At 34.7% G+C, this 6521-nt stretch overlaps 1 non-coding gene across 1 annotated transcript; it reads left to right on the forward strand.

The window, feature by feature from the left end:
* The first annotated feature begins 2290 nt into the window (after nucleotides 1-2290).
* On the forward strand, nucleotides 2291-2364 carry TRNAI-GAU (transfer RNA isoleucine (anticodon GAU)). The gene has a single exon. It is a non-coding gene; the product is annotated as a tRNA-Ile (tRNA).
* The last annotated feature ends 4157 nt before the right edge of the window (nucleotides 2365-6521 follow it).

Consider the following 6521-nt stretch of genomic DNA (forward strand, 5'->3'; position numbering starts at 1 on the left):
TGAGTTAAATATGCTCACTAAATTTATAACTATTTGTTTTATGTTATAAAATACATCAGCAAATCTTTGCATATTAATTACAAATTAATAATAATTTCTCACCTTTTCTCTAACAGTACGAACTCGGAAACTATACTTATTAAATTAATGTAGTCGCTATGAATGTTCTCGACAAATGCAATCTAATAATTTTATTTCTAAAACTGTGATATACAAGCAGTAAGCAAAGTGTCTCCCTCAAGCACAGGATTTCAAAACGTTTTTCTTTTTGAAGTTTATCAACAGAACTTTATTAAATATTATGTTAACTGGCCAACACACACACACACATATATATATATATAAGTATAAACAAACTTTTACTTTTTTTAAATGTAATATTATACCACAAGTATTAAAAACTAATATAAGTTTTCTAGAAGTTAAGCATTTTTTCCGACTCCGATATTTTATCATCACCTTCTGTTTATTCCAAAATCATTTGTTCAAATGGTCTTTGAAATACTTAAAACCTTGGTACAGCAAGTTATAAAAGTATGACATAAACATGCGAATGACGTTAGTTAACTATTTATGACAGGTAAGTATTGTTTTTTGAATTTCGCGCAAAGGTACACGAGGGCTATCTGCACTACCCGCCCAAATTTAGCGCTGTAAGACTAGAGAGAAGGCAGCTAGCTAGTCATAACTACCCATCGCCAACTCTTGGGCTACTCTTTTACCAAAAAAAAATAGTGGGATTGACTGTCACCTTATAACGCTCACACGGCTAAAAGGGCGAGTATGTTTGGTGCGACAGGGATTCGAGCCCCCGACTGTCAGATTACGAAACGAACGCTTTAACCAACTTGCTTTGCCGGGCCCGACGTGTAAAGAAAATAACGGCTTTTGTAAGCACGTTTTTGTATGTGGTGGACATACGTCTACCATAACGTATGCTTCATATATTTCCAGTTATTCATTCCATGATAGCATTTAACTTTAAGGTAAAGTTGATAAGCTCTGGAATAGCCTAATGAACAAAATTATAAAAACTTTCATTGGGTTATACATATACTCTAATTTTATTAAATTGTTGAATGTAGACACAGAATGATATAAAATTAAACAGCTCAATCATGATGTAATATAGTATCCAAATATGATCTGTACTGCAAAATATCACACTAAGAAACATATAGTTACTGAATTAAGGTTCAAGTGGTCGATCCTACAATGGATCCCATGAATAAATATAATTGTTCAAGGTATGTAAACGAGATATCTGCGCTGTGCCGACAGCGAGCATCAAAACTGGATTTTTAAGATGGAAGGTTTCCAGACTTAATGAATAAACAGCACAGATCGATCGGTTTGTTACATATTTGGTAAGAACAGTGTCATGCAAGAATAAAAAGGAAATACTGCAGCTCATACAAGTTTTTATACCATTTTATGTTTAAAACATTAATTTAGAATCATTCTGGGAGGTTGGAAAATTTTAAAAAGAGAAATTTCGCATCTCGTTTTTACCCGTATAACTTAGTATAATTTATCCTAATAATTTTGATTCAAAAATATATGAAAATCTATTGAAATGTTAGTTTGAAATTATTGCCATCTATCGACCATTTATCTAACCTTCAAATTTTAGTATTTAAGAATAATAAATAAAAGTGTGTGAATCGTCAACAGATGGCAATACCTACTATGAATTATTTGTGTTTAGGTGTCGAAATCGATTGGTTTGCATCATATGCCCTCAATATTAATTATTGCTATGTCGCGGTAAGACCAGTAGGGAGTGGGTGTCTATTTTTACTTTTATGTGTATTGCTTCTTGATGTTATGAATAACGATTTATTTTCACCTGACTACTAACTAAAAATAGAATGCAACTTTTTTTTCAGAACGATAATTTGGAGGTGTGGAAAAATTCACTTGATTTACAGAAATGAACGTTTCATTTGTTTCAGCATTTCTTCTGCATTACATATCCCGTACGTTCTTTTATATGAGTGTGTAATGTCGTTACTGTATGTTCCTATTAAATTATCTTTGTTGAATTTTTACAATTATATAGATTGTTTAGGATTGTGAAATAGTTTTTGAATCTAGCGTTAAATAAAATTAAGGTTTCGATATCCGCGATGGGCAGCGCATTAGTAGTTTGTTAACAGCTTGATCAGATTACGTAGTTTGATTTGATGAGCAATTAATATTAATAATGAAAATTACAAATAACGTGATCATATTACATGAAATACAAAATAACTAATGATTGAAAGAAATTAAAAGCAAATTTGCTCACGGCCCGTTAGCTCAGTTGGTTAGAGCGTCGTGCTGATAACGCGAAGGTCGTGGGTTCGACCCCCATGCGGGCCAGAATGTACACTTTTACACTTATGTTTTGATACGTGTAAGCTATACTATTTATATTATACAATTTTAGTTACGACAATTTTTTTAATCATGTATCTCATTAAAAAGTAGAATGTTGTTAATTTTAGTAATTAGCAAGCTAAATATTTAAGTTTTTAGTTGGTTAACTTATGGTTACACACACCCTAAGCTGCTATGAATTCACTGTTCTCAATCGGTGCTCCTCTCCACAAGTGATATATCTGTGGACTTACAACGCTGGAAACAGAGTTTCCAGACCCATGGTGAGAACAGCACACATAGACCACTGTGTAGCTTTGCGCTTATCTACAAACAAACAAACAAACCTTCATCAGTGAAATAGATAACTACTCAAATTATTCGGACTATCATTCCCAGAGCTCCGCCCACCACAGGTATCGAAATCCAGTTTTTAGCGAGTTAAACTCCACAGACATATTGTTCTACTACTGAGGGGTAAAAGAACAAACCTTTAGGCCCACATAGAAATCAAACCCACGACCTTCGCGTTATCAGCACGACTCTCTAATCAATTGAGTTAACGACCCACGATGCTGTATTTGTTGAAGTGTGAACTGGTAGAGCCTAGAAAACCAGTTGTGTATTATTGGGGTCAACAACAAACAAACATATTCGTAGTAACATTTTTTTCGTTCTCTGTTGGTTATATGGTCCGGCATGGCCAGGTGTGTTAAGGCGTTCGACTCGTAATCCGAGGGTCGCGGGTTCGAATCCTCGCCACACCAAACATGTTCGTCCTTTTAGCCATGGCAGCGCTATAATGGTACGATCAATCCCACATTCGCTGGTAAAAGAGTAGCCCTTTAGTCTTACGCTGCTAAATTAGGGACGGCTAGCGGAACTAGCCCCTGTGTAGTTTTTCGCGAAATTAAAAAAACAACAACAAAACTCTTGGTTATATTTTCATGTACTGAGACCCATTTGTCAGTGATATTCCACAGACAACAGGAGATTCGGTCAGGTATTGTGTATCACAGAATAAATAGAAAATTCAAGGTTTACTGTGTGTAAAAGAAAAAAGACATCCTTTTGTATCTGTTGAGTTTTGTACAGATGGCGCTGTGTCATCATCCCTCTCTCTGTGCATGTGTTACTACGTCACTGATGGCTGTTCCAATAAAACATAAGAAAATATATATATTCTCCAAGTATCTCTTGACCCACCAGTGAAAAAGACTGCTGTCCACCCTCACATAGGGTAATTAATCCTTCCATGAGAAAGCACATATGACACCTTAGGAAAATGTCTTGAAAAAAACAACAACTGAATCCTAGCAAAAATTTTTGAATAATGTTTTTTAGAAAAATTCTACGTGGGGATGCCTGAGGTAAAACGGCCACCCCGTATATCTTTAGTTATGACCCACCAGAGTAATTTATATGTAACTATTGTCCACGAGAACCCTTGAGTAGCTAAGTACTGTGGCAGTTAGGTACGAATGTCAATTATAAAAGTGCGAATTTATTTATTTTTTTAACAACTTTGATTGAAAGTGAAAATTCTGAATTTGTTTTCAGATAATTTCACTTTTTTATTTAAAAAAATGGAACATTATATATATCCGGATGCTCTCTAAGAGAACTTCAGTTGACGTTCACTGATTTTTATTTATTTCTTTTTTAATACCGTTTGAATTAGAGTAAGATTTCCCCTGACCCTCCATATATATTTCTGTGATGGAGATGATTACCATACGTTATTACCCATGTAAAACAGTAAATAAACTTTAAGAACACTACATAATTTTAAAACATTATATGATTTCTCTTTTCACACTAAATAAAAGAAAATATACATAACCGTATCTGTACCTTGGCTCATATAAAAAAACACAGCTGGACATAGATCCATATAAAAAACATACCTGCGTTTATATAAAAACACACGTGGAATAGCCTTCATATAAAAATACATCATAACCTACATTTATATAAAAAACGTGACCCTGAATCCACATAAAAAAATACGTAAACCTGCATCCATATACAAAGCTCACCTTGATCAGAATCTATATAAAATACACTCCTGGTGCAGCATTCATATAAATATACTTCTGAGCCCACATCCACATACAAACGTACGTGGACTTGGATTTATATAAACACACATCTTGACTGACATCCCTATGAAAAACACACGTGAACTTAAATCCATATAAAATACACACTTGGATTTGATGGGAATTACTTCGTCTTGAACGCTTGTATGAAGTAGGTAAAGAAAATTTAATCGATCCTATATTTTGAATTATATTAACATAGAATATTTTTTGTTTGTTTTCGAATTTCGCGCAAAACTGCGCGAGAGCTATCGGCGCTAGACGTCCCTAATTTAACAGTGTAAGACTAGATGGAAGGCAGCTAGTCATCACTACCCACTGCCACCTCTTGGGCTACTCGTTTACTAACGAATAATGGGATTGACTGTCACATTTTAACGCTCCCACGGCTGAAAAGGCGAACACGTTTGGTGCGACCGGGATTCGAACCCGCGACCCTCGGTTTACGAGTCGAACGCCTTAACACACTTGGCCATTTTTATGTTTTGTATCATTTATTTCAAACAGTTGTTTTGTTACAAATTTCAAGATTTCTTAAAAGTAGAACCTAAATGTTTAGAGAAGTTTTGAAAATCAACCTTTATTTTCTATTGTTATTTACCTCTACATTTATTTCAGTTTATTCAATATAAGTCTTAACATTTTTGCTTAAAAAGCCAGGACTTTATTTTGAAAATCCTGGTATTATTCGAGAGGATGAAAAATTTTATTTTCTTTGCAAATAAGATAATCCCTTAATAAATTAACACTACTCAAATTGACATTTGTAAATGAATATTTGTTAAAATGGTCTACTTCAATGGAATCAGGGAAAACCCTTATAATTTTGAGATTATCCCCAATGGTGCAGCGGAATGTATGCAGACTTTCAACCCTAGAAACCTAGTTTCGATACACGTGGTTGGTAGAGCACAGCGTAGCTTTGTGTTTAGTGATTAAGCATCAATTATACACATTATAATACCCTTTTAATTTATGTATTCTTAGAAATATTCATCTATTTTTTTAATTTTCGAGCAGAAGTGGGCAACAGAAGCTTAGGGGGCATATAAAAAGTTCAGATTATTCTAAACCCTTTCTCTAGTTTGTGATACACAGTTTACCATGACTAGCAGTTTTATGTTGTTTTTTTTCTCCCATAACGTAAAACTCATCTAAAAGCTAATAACTCCTGCAGCGGTCCAGAACATTATATGACACAAGATGTCATTAACAGGAACCCAGGACTCCGTTCTCAGAGCATTAGCAGGGTATAAGTTCGAATTGTTTACATTGACTCAGAAAAGTACCGGCGCAAGCTTATTTGAATTTCATGATTTGAACTCCTATATAGTCCGTATGATATTGGTTAAGTAGCGTGACGCCATTAAAACATCTCTTTGAACAGCTCGTGTCAGCCTCCGTTCAAAATTATACATAGATTATAATTATCCATATCTATTAAATCATCGACTTTGAAATTTGAGCCGATCTTTGACCCAGTGGTTACCATGCAAACTAAAATATCAGGGTTCTTGTCTCGTCATCGTCAAGAGAAAAAATATATATAAATCGCGTTTCGCATTTTGAGAGCGTGAGTGCCTTATAAGTGACGATCAAATTCCACTATTCAGTCAGGCAAGGTTTGGAGGTGTTGACTAGTCAGTCAGGCAAGGTTTGGAGGTGGATGGTGTTGACTAGTCAGTCAGGCAAGGTTTGGCGGTGGATGGTGTTGACTAGTTGCCTTCCACCCAGAGTATCACTTCAAAAACAGGGGTGTGCAACGCAAATAGCTCCATGGTGAAGTTTTGAGTAAAATTCAATAAACAAACAAACAAAAGCCATATTACATTTGTAACACAGGAACTCCTTTACACATGTTTGTTTGTTTATGTAATAATACTAGCTTTTCGGTAGAGTGTAAAGGAGTTCCTGTGGTTCAAATGTAATATGGCTTTTGTTTGTTTGTTTATGTAATAATACTAGCTTTTCGGTAGAGTGTAAAGGAGTTCCTGTGGTTCAAATGTAATATGGCTTTTGTTTGTTTGTTTATGTAATAATACTAGCTTTTGGGTAGAG

Source organism: Tachypleus tridentatus, chromosome 7 (genome assembly GCF_004210375.1).
Source record: "Tachypleus tridentatus isolate NWPU-2018 chromosome 7, ASM421037v1, whole genome shotgun sequence".
Classification (NCBI taxonomy): domain Eukaryota; kingdom Metazoa; phylum Arthropoda; class Merostomata; order Xiphosura; family Limulidae; genus Tachypleus; species Tachypleus tridentatus.